The sequence below is a fragment of the Dipodomys ordii genome, unplaced genomic scaffold (assembly GCF_000151885.1).
Source record: "Dipodomys ordii isolate 6190 unplaced genomic scaffold, Dord_2.0 Scaffold62, whole genome shotgun sequence".
Classification (NCBI taxonomy): Eukaryota; Metazoa; Chordata; class Mammalia; order Rodentia; family Heteromyidae; genus Dipodomys; species Dipodomys ordii.
In genome coordinates this window covers 3,881,635-3,897,488 of record NW_012267278.1, presented here as the reverse complement: position 1 = coordinate 3,897,488, position 15,854 = coordinate 3,881,635, and the positions used below count along the sequence as shown (strand labels likewise).

Sequence of the window (15,854 nt, the reverse complement as noted above, 5' to 3'; positions counted from 1 at the left end):
ATGAGATCCATAATGCAGTAATTGCAAGCTCAAATAAAAAATTCTTCACTTGGGGGCTGGGAAGGTGGCTCAGTGGTAGGGTGCTTGCCTTGCATTCATGAGGCCCTGGGTTCAATTCCTCAGCACCACACAAACAGAAAAAGCCAGAAGTGGTGCTGTGGCTCAAGTGGTAGAGCTCTAGCCTTGAGCTGAAGAGCTGAGGGACAGCGCCCAGGCCCAGAGTTTAAGCCTCATGACTGACCAAAAAAAAAATCTTTACTTGGAAAAGTCTTGTTTTCCTGAATTAGACCTTGGAAACACTGGTGGAGGGACTTAACTGTTTAAGAAGATACTGTATAGAAAGATAATAAGCTCTCTGGTGAAAGTCCATATGCTATTGGGTTCAGGCTTCCCACGGCTGTTTACACGATGAAGCAAAACCAAAGAAGTCACCTCTGAATTTTTTCTGAATCTAATTAAATAGCATCTATGTACAGAAATAATGACTAAAATTTCCCACCATGAAACAGTATACAGTACCATAGGATTTTGTGGGGACATTTCTAGGTAGGGTGTTTTTTTCATTGGAGGAAATGAGCTTGATATAGGATCCCTTAGTTGTCCTAAGTAAGGCTCTTCGTGTGTGTGTGTGTGTGTGTGTGTGTGTGTGTGTGTGTGTGTGTCTTGCTGTCTCTAAAAGGAGATGATGAGAAAGGGCAGAGGAATGAAAGTAATTGGAGGCACATGGGAAAAGATTTCTAATGTACAGCTAGGCCTTGAGGATTATCTGGTCGAGGAAGGAAGGCTGTAACACAGAGCAACTAAAACAAATAATGAAGTGGAACGTCACAATGTGCTCACTGAACCGGACCAGAAGATGCTCCTGTTTCCTTTGCGATTCCACTGAGTTCTTGGTTTATAACATGTCGATTTCATTCACTTCCGGCCAGGAGAAATCATTCTGAGCCCTGGGCACCTCTTTGAAGTTCACTTCTGGGTAGACAGAGCTTATAATAAATGTTTCTAGCCTCCTGGAGAAGCCTCCATCAGATCCATTTCCAAGCTTCAACAGCTCAGAATCCCCAAGTCCATCTGCTCCAAATGCTGTGCCAGCTGTTCCCTAAATAAGTAAGAAGTCATTTTAATCTCAATACAGCCTTAATGTATGATTCAGGCAAAAAGTGCAGCAAGATTCCAAAATGTTATTTTTGGCCAGATTTATGCAAATACTCTTCTATCGCCCGGTTTCACAGAATACTATAAACTAACAAACCCTCTCCAAATTTGCTTTTCCTTTCAGATTTGGCACATACTCAACCAGATTTGGCCTTATCGGCATCTCCTTCTTTGAATATAAGATGGAAAGTTTTTATTTCTCATAAACACGAACCGAGTCATCTTTTAGTCTTCATCAATCGCTATGAAGCAAGAGGAAGTAACAGATGAGTACCACTGGATATCTTTGGTAAGCAATTTCTCAATGTGTGAACCAAAGGGGGGTTGTTCTCACAGATTTATGACAAAGCTTCCTAGCTTCCAGCATCTGAAGGATTCACCTGTGGATAATGGCAGTCAGCCACGATCTCTTGTGGACAGCCAAGCAAAGAAATGAAAGGAAGCACGGGAGCTTAAAGCTGAGACTAGTTACCTGTAAAGTGTGTAACATGCGGGTTCCTTCCCATGGGAAGAAGCCGCGTCTCTTTGCTTAGAGCACTTAGAGGAGGTGAGTTTGAAAGCACGAGATGCACAAGTACATCTTAGCTCTGCAATTCAAGCATTTCTAGCAACCTCGTACCTGGGACAAGATAGATCGAACGCTTTGGTAGCAAGTGTTTCTGTAATGTTCCCCAAACCTCCTAGGACATGTGTGTGTGTGTGTGTGTGTGTGTGTGTGTGTGTGTGTGTGTGTGTGTGTTGTGTAATTAGACAAATTGTGTAATTAGACAAATTCTGAAGAAGACTCCAAAGTACCATGAAATAGACTCTGCTGTATCTTTTGTAAAATCCTTCAAAAGAGATTTCACATTGAAATTCTCAGGGATCATGAAAGAGGATGGAAGAGAGGCACAGCACCATCCTCCATGGCATTGTACCTGGCACTACTTGAGTGAGAGCAACACTCAGGCTGGATAGTTTCCAGTGCAGTCTTTACCAGAGAGGAGAGGCAACCTCTCTGCCTTGCCTCCTCCTGTCAGTGTCAGTTTCCCCAAGTACTGGCCCCTATCTACACAGGTAAAGGAAGTGAGGCACACCTTCATCCCCTTCCACACAGCTGTTTCTTACCTGCCTGAGCTTAGTAATCTGATAGTGCTGTACTTGTGCGACCAACTACTGAAGATCAGTAACTCTTCCATGGTTCTCAGGGCCAAAGTCTAAAAATACTCCAAAGGTGGAAACTGAGATTGAGCTTCTACTCTTCTGGAAAAAAAGGCAGTGTACTCAGAGTTTAGGGGCTTTGCTCTAGTCCTGGTTCAACTCTTTCTCAACTTCATACTCTCAAGAAAGTCCTGCGACTTCTCTGGGACTCTGTTTCCTGATTCTTAAAATAGGAGTCATTCCTGGGTTGTCTTCCAGCCTGCCAGAAGTATTCTACCTTTAATATACTAAGATTCCATCCTTTTCTCTTTTGCCCTTTTGTTTTCCTTGGATCTCTGATTTGTTGCTATAGGCAGATATTTGTTGTTTAGAGAGCAGATGTCAGGGAAAATGGAAATGAGGGGCAAGCTTGCATGGGAACAACTATTGTGGCTTCTTTTGGCCTGCAGAGATCTTGCTGATTTGTGAGAACTTTCCCCCAGAATTAATATGTTCATCTGATGGGAATCAGGATTCTTCTAATGAAAATCATGGGTTATGCTTTAATCAAACTCCTGCTAGACTGAATCTTAGGATGTTTAACGGGTTTTTATTCTTTCTTTCCTTTTTTTTCCTTTCTTTTAAAGAAAAGGCCTATTTGAAAGGTGAATGAGGAAGATTTAAGTGTGTGAGGGGACAGAAATAGTGGCAGTTGAGAACCCAGGGCAGCGACCCTTAAAGAGATGTTGAAAGTAAACATTTCAGTTAGCAAAGCAATCGAGGCCCCCGACACCACTTTTAACGGTTCAAAGTTTAAAAAGGGGAATAAAGAAAAACTGAGCCGAGAGAGGTAAAGGTTAAGGCAAGACAGAAACCATGAGTAGATAGATGCGAAAGGGCTTGGAAATAAGTGAAAAGTGAAAAAAAATTGCTTTATGAATAAACCGTTAAAAAAAAACAACATAGTGAGTGAAAAAAGCAATTGTGCTTCCAGTTATTACTGAATCACCAGCCCCGTGGAAGCCTGAGACTGACCTGAGCAGTGACTCTGCCCCTACCCTTCACTGTAGCAGTTGGTGGCAGCAATCTCTGTGGGCGGACACTGTTTTCTACTTGAGTGTTCAGTTTCATTGTGATTACCGCCCCCCCCACTACCACTACCACATCGTGGGTGGGGCACCTTACTTCCCTGAACACTCACATGCGTGTCCTGGCACACGTGTGTGTGTGTGTGCACGCACACATCTCCCCCCACCCCAATTGGTTATCTCTGCAACCTGCTGACACCCCAAGCCTGTTCTTCACCCCTCTGAAGAACACGCACAGTATCTGCCAACCAAGGAATGGGGATGAGGGGAAAGTGAGCGGCCTGGTGAGAAACGAAGCCAACTGGAGGCTCAGGAGCCCAAAGCCATGGCTTGTCCCCTGACTCCTCAAAGAGGCAAGGTGGTGTCATAGTGAGTGCTCCTCGTCATTCCTGGAGATGTGTTCCCACAGGACACAGCAGCTCTGCGCTGAGTCTGAGAGTGCAGGCGATTCTCCTCAGGAGCACATCTGGGCTCAGGTGACACAAAGGCGATTGCAATCGTAGCTGCTTTCCCTCCACCCCTTTGCATAGTTGCAGTACAGGGAGCACTTGGGAAGTAGGTCAGTTCCCCCAGTGTGGCTCTATGCTCCTTCAGCTGCCTTGAAGAGGACGGTGAGCAGAAGTGTTGGGGACCACAGGAAGCTAGGTAGACTCAATGTCATGAAATTAGCCAGTGTCCAATAAGGACATGAGCCATTCCCACACTGCAGGCTGCCCCCTGCCCCTGACTTCGTACCTCAAGTAGGACAAGGTTCTAGATCTGCACACACAACTAAACACTCATGAGTACCTGCTTTCAAGGCCAGGTGAGGGGGAAATGAGTGGTCATCAATCCCAAGCTGCATGGAAGGGCTTTGTGAGCACTTGATGGGTGAGCATCCTCCTCCTCCCTCATCTCTGTGTCAGACTCCAGGTGGCTCATTGGGATCCTAGGGGCTGGAAAAAAACAACAGACTGTTTGCTGTTCTGTCCATTGGCCAGTAGGGCTGAGGGTTTCTTGGCAGCACTTGTGAGATCTTGTTATCTGCTCTTGCTGCTGTTGCAGGAAGTCCTGGCATGTGCAGGTGGAAAGGCTTATGGCAACATACTCTCCTCCCAGAGTTTGTTTGGTCCTGGGCCTGTTTGAACTCTGGGCCTGGACACTGTCCCTGAGCTTTTCAGCTCAAGGTGAGTACTCTACCTCATAAGCCACAGCACCACGTCTGGTTTTCTGGTGGTTAATTGGAGATGAGAGTCTCATGGGCTTTCCTGCCTAGGCTGGCTTTGAACAGTGAGCCTCAGGTGAGTCTCCTGAGTAGCTAGGATTACAGGTGTGAGCCGCTACCACCGCCCGGCTTCCTCCCAGAGTTTTTTCAGAAGGAAGTAGACAAGGCTGGCAAACTAAAGGCATAGCATGTCAAGATTGATGCCCATGATACCTAACAAGTACACACTGAAACTGGACACCAACTCTGCTTTCTACATTAGCAGACTGAGTTTTATAACACTAAGTGACCATCTTTTGCTTCATCAGGAGTTTGACTCCTATGTAGTTCTAAGATGTGTCAGGAAGAGAAGATTGAGTGTTGGCCTACCATTGTTCAGAATCCATTTCACTTTTTGGTTTGATGTGTGTGTGTGTGTAGTTGGTTTTTTTTAAAGTTTTTTCCTCGTTTTCATTGCTACCTTCAACTAGCTTTACAAATGGGTTGTAACTTAGCATTTCTATTTCCATACACAGTGCATCTTCATCAGAGTCAGCCTTGTTTCTTCCCCACCTGACTCTTCAAGCTTCCCCGTTCCATTTTCACAAATGTGCATTGAGCCTTATGGCTGTATTTGCCCACCATCCCTCTTTCTATTCATCTGCCCCCACCTCCTTTAGGTCCCTCTCTCCCTCAGTCAGGACATATTTCAGTTTCTAACCCTGTGCAAACACTCATGCCTCTGAAGCTGAGGCTCATTCCAGATTTTTCACTTACTGTAAGGTTTTCATCATTCCAGGGGTGGCATCCCTACCCCTCTAAAAGTGCCAAAGAGTCTGTATTGCTGGTATTTTAGCAGAAGAATCGATGTCAGGCTTTAGAAGTTCTGTCAGCCACAGGTCAATGGGGTTTCAAAGAGGAAACTGAGGCACCACACTAGCCCCTCCCTCTCAGAGCATGCATCAGAGACCTGATTACAGCTAAGGGGCACAATGATCCCCAAGGAGGAGGCATGGGGTGATTCAGATTTTTTTTTTGTCAGTTGTGGGTCTTGAACTCTGGGCCTGGGCACTGTCCCTGAGCTCTTCAGCTCAAGCTGAGTGCTCTACCAATTGAGCCACAGTGCCACTTCTGGTTTTCTGGTGGTTAATTGGAGATAAGAGTCTCATGGACTTTCCTACCTGGGCTGGCTTTGAACTGCTATCCTCAGATCTCCACCTCTTGAATAGCTAGGATTACAGGCATAAGTCACCAGCGCCCACCTTCAGATGGTTTTTTATGAGTAAACTACCTTGAAAGTCCATTCCATGTTGAAGCATGGAATCTGTGTTTGTTAGAAAGGAGAGGAAATTTGTAGCGCTCACCTTGAGCTGAAGAGCTAAGGGACAGCGCCCAAGCCCAGAGTTCAAGCCCCACAACCAACCAAAAAAAAGAAAAGAAAAGAAAGGAGGGAAATTTACAAATAGACATATTTTCTGTTTCAAGTGCACATAAAAACAAACCATGCTGCTTTTGAGTCAAAGAAGGTATGTTCTGTTTTAAACATTGCCCATCTATGGCTGACTGATGGACCTGGAGGCAGGATGAAAGTGAGAAAGAGCAGTCTGCTCCTCCTTTTTTTTTTTGTCTGAAGCAATGGAATTGCAAATGGCACAACTCCATTAAAGATTATCTGAAGACTTTCCATATTCCCACCAACCATATAACTTTTGCAACTAACCGAAACCCTAGGAGATTTATGGTTATCTTGCTTCAAAATGGTAGTTTTTTGTTTCCTCTAGTTTTGACCTGCATGCTGCACGTGGGTTCCAGACTGAAAATGACATTATCCAAAGCAAACCTTTCAACCCTTCCTAGATAGCTCACAGCTGTTTCAACTCTTCCTCCAATTGGAGTGTACGAGCATGATATATATTATTGCTCATCTTTAGCCTGAAGAATTATGTCCTCTTAAAAAGATTGCCTGAACAGAAAGAAAAGGAAGCAAGCAAGGAAGGAATCTTACAACTTAGATGTGAGAGAAGTCTCTCGTAAATTCTGGTCTGAATTTTATTCACATCCAATGAGTCCAAAAGAGGTGACTTGGAAATGACCATTCGCTGGTGGACGCTCACTCTGCCTCTCTGTGGGCTCTGCTGAGGCTCAGCGAGACACATGTTGGGCTTCTCCAAAAGAGAAGCAGGTATTTCTGAAAGAGTTAAAAAGAAAAAAAAAAGGCAGGGTAATGTCTCTGCTAAAGGTGCAGACTTCCTTCCGTGCTTGGGCGTCTCTTCCTTCTAAGGGCTGTTTGAAAGTTTTTCCTGTGCTTCTAACTGAGCAGAAACCACATCATGTCTTTTGTCATCACCTTCTGCTCACCGCTGGAGACCCCGGTGGTTAGAGAGGGAAAGTCCCTTTTGATGGTGCATGTGGGGGTAGAAGGTGTTGGGGATTAGGGAGAGGTGCTGAGGGGAGAATGGAGAGGAGAGGTCCCGAAGCTCATCTCCCTGGCCTCCATAAAGTCCTTAGACCTCTGAGAGGCATGTCAATCTTCTTTCATACTTATCACTACACTCCTCTCTTGGGGTGAGGAGAAATAGATGATTAAGCAAAGAAAAAAGCATTCACTTCAAGGGCTCTGTGGTCCTGGGAAGCCCAGAGAGTGGCCACAATGACACTGCACAGACTGAGAGTAGCTTCTGCCTGTCTCCTTAGCACCTGTCCTAATGGGAGCCTGCAAGGGAACAGAGGAGGTTAGGACAAGGCACTACATCTAGTCTGGACTGTATTAGAGCAGACTGCCCTAGGTGCCATTTCTTTTCTCTTTATTTGACACAAACACATTCACCTAAAATGTACCATCTTAAGCATTTGAAGCCTACAGTACAATAGGATGAACTGTATGCTCCTTGTTCAACAGGTCTCTAGAACCTTTCTATCTTGCAAAACTGAAACTCAGCAGGTGCCAATGGCTCACGCCTATAATCCTAGCTGCTCAGGAGGCTGAGATCAGAGGGTTGAGGTTTAAAGCCAACATGGGGAGGAAAGTTGGGGAGATTCTATCTCCAATTAACCATTAAAAGAGCCAGAAGTGGAGCTATGTGTCAAATACTAGAGCACTAGACTTGAGTGAAAAAGCTAAGGGAAAGCGCCCAGGCCCAAAATTCAAGCTCCACTGCTAGCACACACTCCAAAAAAAAAAAAAAAAAAAAAGCTGAAACCTTGTACTCAAACACCCAGTGCCCACTTCCCCTCTCCCCTCAGCCCCTGGGTAGTGACACTTGATCGTGCTAGTGATCACAAGTGTTTTCCTTTAGTTAAGACCTTACACCTAATTTCCTTACCAAGACCTCTTTTGAGTTCAAACATCAACAGGCCTGCAGTTGGATTGGCTCTGTCATGAACGTCCATCACTCACTGTGGGTCAGAGTTCCAACTGTATGCCCTCAGCGCTCCAGTTAGGAGCACTCTGCTGTTATTTGTCCCACCAAACCAGTCAGGAATGAAAATAACTATCAACTCCTTCAATGTTTACAAGCCTCTTGGGCCATTGCACATGTAATTTAGGCCTGCCATCTTGTCTCCTTCTCCTTCTCTTTCTCTCTCTCAGTGGAATGGAATGTCCTCTCCAGCAACCTGGTGCTTGCTGGGACATAGAGAAGAGAATTTGCTAGTCCATCCCTGGTTGATGTCCTCTGTGGTAGCAGATTGTTTGGGTGCTTTGTTGCTCTGCAACACTTCCTCATACAAGTCACTACTAAACAAATCCTCCCTGTAGGTTGTCCAAGAGCAGAGGGCAGTAACGACTCTCACCCAATCAGCACCATCAATTTGTCATTCCCTGAAAATAGAGTCGTCTCTCCAGTCAGTCCTGCTCCCGCCCACCCCAGCGCTGCTTGGTTGGTGGGGATGGAGAGGAAGGCCTTTGAGCAATGGCACATTCCAGGGGAGTGGTTCCTCCATATTTACCACACAGCACACAGGGGCGGGACAGCGTGCTGTACCTCCGGCCTGCAGCCACCCTTGAAGTGTTGTTGTTACACAACAGTCATGAACTCTGGAATGTCTCTGCTCATTTACTGCATGACTGTGTCACTGTAAATGGCACTGTCAAGCTTCAAGCTCAGAACGAAGTTGGCTTGTTTTTCAATAGATCAGAGTCCCGCCCAGACCAGAACAAAGCTTCCAGGCTTTTACAATATACTTCTTAACTCTGAGACTTTTAAAACACTAGAAATGCTAGGAAGCTAAAAAATACAAGGCGAGATGTAGAAATCATATTCCAATAGTCTTACAGACTCTTGAAAATACTCTGGACTGCTTGATCATCCCATCTGCTGATAAGCTTTCTAGAAATTCATTGAGCACTTCTTAGAGTCAATTTTCATCTTCTCTTAACTCTGATCACGGCTTTTCCTTCTTTGGTTCATTTGCTTCATGAGGTAAGTGAAGAGAACTAGAGATTAAAGTTCCAGAGAACACATGATTCATGAGTCACACCTATTTTTCCTCTGTAGTATTCATTTAAAATGGCATTGTTCCAGAAGAAGAAACAGAAAGTAAAAATGAGCCTTAAATACAGCTTCCGTGATACAACAATAATTATAAAAAGAATACCTCACATTTGATGTCTCCCGAATAAGTTACTAGATCTTTCTCAGGCATTGTCTCTTTTTATCCTTACAAATACCCTTTGAGGTAAGGGTTTTATTTATTTGTTAGTTAGTGCCAGTCCCAGATTGAACTCAGTGCCTCGGCACTGTCCCTGAGCTTTTGTGCTATCAAGCTCTATCACTTGAGCCACAGTTCTACTTACAGATTTTTATTGGTTAAATGGACTTTCCTGCCTGGTCTGGCTTTGAACCACAATCCTCAGATCTCAGCCTCCAGAGTAGCTAGGATTACAGGCATGAGTCCCTACTGCTTAGCTTAAGGTACGTTTATATTACACATAACAAAAAACAAACCCAGAATGGGTATATAAATTAGCTGAATCAGGGAAAGAACCTTGACCAAGTGGATCTAGAAAACATTCTTAACTCTTAACTTTTTTTTTTTTTTTATTGTGAGACTACCGTACAGAGAAGCTACAATTACATGGGCAAGATAATGAGTACATTTCTTACCAAGCATTGCCTTCTCTTTATTTCCCCTTCCCATCCCTTCCCATAATCCCCCCTCCCTCCATCCGACTCTCCCCCCACCCCCCACCAAAGTTGTAAAGTTCGTTTTTCCACATAACGACTTACACACCTCATTGTTGCAATGGGTCCACCTGTATCCCTAGTTAAATGATTTGTTTTTTCCCTTCCCCTCCACAAATTATACCAACATCAAATACAGTGAAAGCAGGGGGTTATACCGTGGGGGAGGGACTCTTAACTTGTTTAATATCATATAATAGTAACTGTGGTGGAGCTGTGTCTTTCCTATATGCTCTACATTAGCACATCAGCCTCAATCCCCAAAAATACAGAGATCAATAAAGATGTAATTTCAAACATATTCTGAAACCTTCTTTATCATGTACTATCAAATTAGATAGAGTGGAAGGATGTCTGAAAGGTAATTCACATTGTATAGATATGATTGGTGTATTCTTTTGACCTATTTACTGAATGAAAAGTGCTCATGAAATCTTCCCTACCAACACTCTTATTTTTAAATCCTCTCATAAGACTCACAAATACATAAAATCCTAAGATTTTTAAAATTCTATTTTTGTCTCAAGTTATGGGTTTATCACCTGTAAATAAAGAATTCCAGTGTTTTTACCCGTTCATTCATCCATCCATTCAAGGAGCATTTATTGCCTGACTGTTATGCTTCAAGCACTGGGCCAGGCCAGGTTGAGTGCCAGTTATGAACAGGACCACGACTTTGACCCAACGAAATATCTGCTTCAGAAGAGAAAGTGTATTATATAATTCAATTAATTTATTGGCCTATTTTACATAAATTATCTATTTTAATAACTATTAAAGAAGATCAAATTTGTTTAAAAACAGTAAGGCCTAGCTTTGATTTTTATATACCCTTTAATTTTATAGGTGCTTTTGATATTTTTTGCCTATGTTGTTCTTTGGGTCAAAGAAGTTATTTGAGTAAAAACAGTATGCCTTTTGACTATATTTGCGTTCAAATAGCTAATAGAAAATTCCACATTCTACATTCTGTTGCATGTGTACTAGCTGCCATGGGTTAGAACAGCTGGATGACTTTAGCATGGGGCAGTATATCAACAGAGAATATCAACAATAGTGGCTGAGTGGAGAGCCCTTGCCTAGCATGGGCTAGAGGATGACTTCAGTGCTTCAAGAAACAACAAGAAACCTTGTTGTCAAAGTATCAACTACAACACTTGTCTAATCTGGTGCCAGATTAGAAAATATGTGCTGTTATGAGTTGGTGATAATTTAGAGTAGGTAGTGATGACAAGAAATGACAAAGAAAGTCCAACAGGCTCTGTTGGGGGGATGGGTATCATCAGAAACGTGGCAGGTGAATTGAGAGGGTGATTATGGTCGAAGATTTTATATGTATTCATGAAAATAGAACGATGAAACAAGTTGAAATTGTTTTAAGCTGGAAGAAGAATAAGGGTGAGCGATAGAGATGGGTAAGTTTGATTAGGATATATTTTATGTATGTACAGTTATGTCACAATGAAATCCTTCTTGTATAGCTAACATATGCCAATTTGGCAAACTTTAAAGAAAAGAATAAATGGTTGGTTTCTTGAAATAGGACACAACACATTTCTATCTTCAGAAATATGAGTTTCTGGACGGAGCCATAAAGAAAGTTCTAAATTGTTTTAGACTTTTCAAACCTTACATTAAGACATTCACTGCTACGATGTCCTAGGTCTTACCTTCAAAACACTTTCATGTTTAATAAGGATGCACAAAATCTTTTCAGCCAGCCATTGTTTTATGTCAAAGGAATACACTTGAGAGCAGTAGCAAGAACGCTGCGGGTGTTGGGGGCAGCAGGTATCAGGAAATGGAAAGAGCACTGTGCTGGAGAATGTTGGAAAGCAGGTGATCAAGTAGGTTTGACCAGCTGGGTGACTTTAGCAAGACTTCTCCATGTGTGTTTCCACATCTGCAAAATGCAGTGTTAAACCAGATGACCTCTCAGTCCATTTCTACAAACCAATGTGTGTAAAGCTTATTGCTCAGTGTAATAAAAATGTATTGACATTTACAAAGCCTTGTTGAAATGCCACATCCACCAATGACACTCCCTTCTAGTCTCTGCCTGGCGTGGTGTTTTGGTCACGGTGGCAAAGGAAACCAGGTGGACTTGCCCTGTAGCTCTTGGCTCCGTGCTGTAGGAGCTGATGAGTCAGCATGTGGCTCTTTGCCCTATGGGTCAGGGCTGCAGGTGCTCAGGAGGGCCTTGGAAGGAGGTTGATGCCAACCCTACAGGGCGAGGTAGGAACTTGAAATGTGGATGGTTTCAGTAGCCTCTCAGATTCCAGGGCACTTTACTCAAGCTTAGGAGTGTCTCCCTCCATCTTGGCCAAACTGCCACCTTGGATAATTATGCTCCTCAAATGACTCTTGCATTTCAGTACCATGTGGCATCCATGCTTCCCATTGCCCCATGTGGCAGAGTTTGCAAGTTATTTTCCAACCCATAAACCTGATGGCCAGGCTTTTATTGGTTGAGGTGTGGAGTCTAAAGACTAAAGGAAACATTCATTACTCTCCCCCATCCTTTTTCCTTAAGGGCAAAGGAAACTTACTAGCTCGGAAACACAAAACAAAAGAAACTGATGTGGACACTGGACTCACTCTAGGTGGACGTCTTAGAAATCCCTGAAGAGATTCAGGAAGATTAAACACAACATTTAGTGTCTGCAAGCCTTTTTTGTTTTGAAGGGGTAATGGGATTGCGAAACTGCAGAGCTGTATGATCCTTAAGCTAGAAGATGTCGACATAATTGTTTTGAGGTCCACCAATCAGACCACACATTTTGAACTACCAGATCATAATGAGTGTTCATTAGGCATCATGATAACAACACCCTCCTTGTTTATTAACAAAGAAGCATTCTCCTCGTGTATCACCCATGACAGCTGATGCAGGACAATTAAAGTCATCTACTCATTCCCTCTTTTTCCTGATTTATTCAGGAGCTGTCATGTGCTCAGGGTGTGCTTGTCCTCCTCCAGATTTTCCTTCCTTCTTCTGTCCCCTCTTTTGTCTTCCTCTGAGCTGAATTAGATTCCCCTCTAGAGAGGAAATATCTTCCACTGTTCAGTCAAGCTCACTGGACGATGCTTAACTTTAACTTTTCCGGGTCACTAGGACACCATTCTGTGAACTGGAGTCAACACCTGCTAGATGGAATTCCAAAACCTGAAGGCATCTGCCAGCCTCCCAAGATGACCGATTTTTCTAGAGCAGTTGTTTCTAGAGCAGCCAATGGGTTATCTATTCTGAGTCTACATGTACATGCTGGGAACATGTTCTACTTTCAGAACATATCTAGATATCTAGGTTATTTTTATCTACTTATTTTATTGGTCTTTCCTTTGACTGGCTGTAATTTAGGCAAGTTATTTAACCTTTCAAATACCATGTGCTTCTCTCTTAAGTATGTATCACTGGCAAAATTGAGGGTTTTGTTTATTTTGATTGAGTTATTTTGTTTTGTTTTGAGGCAGAGTCTATGTACACTATGTAGCCCAGGCTAACCTTAAATTTATAATCTTCCTGCCTCAGCTAGAGGGCTGGGATTACAGGTATGCCCAGTTATAGTTGAGTATTTATCCAATATTTCTGAGACCCAACCTATGAGTATAATGTTGTGCTTTACTTTGGGAGTTTCAAGACAGCACAATGTTTGCTCTAGTCCACTAGGTACTTGCAATCTCATTAAAACACAGTTTGAAATACAGATGGATCTGATCCCCAGCTCAACAAAGGAAGGAAAGAAGGGAGGGAGGAAGACAGGGAGGGAGGAAAGGAAAGAGGGAGGGAAAGAAAGAAGGAGCAGAGAAAAGAAAGAAGGGAGGGGAAAAGTAAGAGCAAACATTTACACATGAGAATAAAACTAACAATGCAAAACAAGGAGCAATATGACACGATTATATGTATAAGAACATTCATTGCAACATTTTTCACTATAATAACAGTTTGGAAAATGTCTAATAGAAGACTGGTAAAATTACAATCATCTATATGATAGACTACTATGTTGTATTTTTTAAAAAATGAGGCAGCTCTGTATATGCTGAAATGGAAGAGGCCTAAATATAACTTTAAGAGACTGAAAGAGAAAGTATAATAGTGTACTGTATTTTCATTTGTGAAAGGGAAAAACAGGAGTATATATACCCATGCATTGAATTTGCCTTGTTTTGTTTTTGTATTGCTAGGAATCAAACCCGGGGCCTTGCACGTGCTAGGCAAGCCCTCTACCACTGAGCCACATCTCCAGTGTTCACACTGAATAGCTTTGAACAGATTCGCTGGAATCTGGCACTGTGCATGCCTTCAGAGAAGAAACAGGAGATATACTACATCGTGGAGAAGAGCTTATTTACTAGTCTTCTATAAGTTTTGAATTTTGTACCAGGCTCATATTTGTGAAAAAGAATAAATAATATTTAAAAACATGCCCTAGCCAGGTATTGTTGGCTCATACCTGTAATCCTAGCTCCTTAAGAGGTTGAGATCTGAGGATCATAGTTCAAAGCCAGCCAGCCTGGCAAGAAAGACCATAAGACTCTTATTCTCCACTTGCCAAAAAAGTTAGAAGAAGAGCTGTGGCTCAAGTGATAGAATACCAGCCTTCAGCAAAAGATGATCAGGGATAGTGCCAGCCCCTGAATCCCAATCCTAGTATCAGTGCATGTGCCCCAATAAACACACAGACACACAGACACAGATACACACACACACACACACACACACACACACACACACACACACACACATGTGCCCTGATCATCTGGCTAGCTCTCCTACTGAGAACCAAAGAATTATGAGAGACATGTAGGGAGAGAATTTTTCATAGAGGTCTGAAGATGTAGTGAATTCATTTCAAGAGGTTTTAAGATTGCTCTACTGAAGGAAGGGGTGGGTGTTTCCTGCCCTGTCTCCTTCCAGTCAGTTCCAACCTAATGCTTCTGACATTAAGAGAAGGATGGAGAGGTTTGTAATGGAGGCCCACATGCATGACATGTAACATGACACTTTAGGTTATCATTTCAGAACCATTATTCAAAAGGAAGGGAGTCAGAGGGACACAGGAGAGCAAGCTAGAAGGTTCTTGCTTCCTGAGAACCTATAGCAACTGTCACATTTGTGGGTATCCTTTGTCACTTGAATCCCCATCATCATGTAGAGAATGAAGTGGTCCTGGCCCTTGTCATAAGATGGCTCATGTCGTCTCAGCTCCAAATTTCTCCTGGTTTATCCTTATACAGGCAGGTTCTAGAGCACAGTGACCTTCTGAGCCACATCAGGCCTCAAGGGCAAAGCTGGAACTTCACTCTAGATCTTCTAACCCACTGTGCTCTCACAACACTACTGCATCCCGACAGTCCCCCTGGGACTGTCTGTAGCCATGGCACAAAGGTATAGTAGTGATATCTCCAAAACTCAACACTATGAGGGCAAACAGGCTAAGTCACACTTAGAACTTGCCTGAAGGAAATTCCAAGGGCTGACAGTGCAGGCAGTTGAAACCAGGTATATGGTAAGGGTGAGGATCCAGAAAGTTCCTTCTGGGCTGGGAAGTTGGCTCAGTGGTAGAGCGCTTGCCTTGCATGCCTGAGGCCCTGGGTTCGATTCCTCAGCACCACATAAGCAAAAAGAAAAAAGCCAGAAGTGGCGCTGTGGCTCAAGTGGTAGAGCGCTAGCCTTGAGCTGAAGAGCTGAGGGACAGCGCCCAGGCCCAGAGTTCAGTCCCCATGACTGGACCCCCCCCCCCAAAAAAAAAAAGAAAGTTCCTTCTCCTGCTGGAGATGAAGTGGGTGATATAACACACACACACACACACACACCTAGCTCTAGGTCAGATACCCTTCAAGGGTATTTGCCTGTCATGGACCAAGTTTCTGTATCAAAAATGTGTACTTTGAAAACTCATCACTGGGAGCTCATACCTGTTATCCTAGCTACTCAGGAGGCTGAGATCTGAGGAGGGTGGTTCAAAGTCAGCCCAGGCAGGAAAGTCCATGAGACTCTTATCTCTAATTCTCTACCAAAAAAGCCAGAAGTGTTGCTGTAGGTCAAGTGGTAGAGGACTAGTTGAGCAAAAAAGCTCAGGGACAGTGCCCAGACCCTGAGTTCAAGCCCTAATACCAACA

At 43.4% G+C, this 15,854-nt stretch overlaps 1 long non-coding RNA gene across 1 annotated transcript; it reads left to right on the top strand.

Moving 5' to 3' along the window:
• Positions 1-1,289: 1,289 nt before the first annotated feature.
• LOC105990093 lies at positions 1,290-14,156 on the top strand. The gene is made up of 2 exons (XR_001175282.1): positions 1,290-1,444; positions 13,917-14,156. It is a non-coding gene; the product is annotated as an uncharacterized LOC105990093 (long non-coding RNA).
• The last annotated feature ends 1,698 nt before the right edge of the window (positions 14,157-15,854 follow it).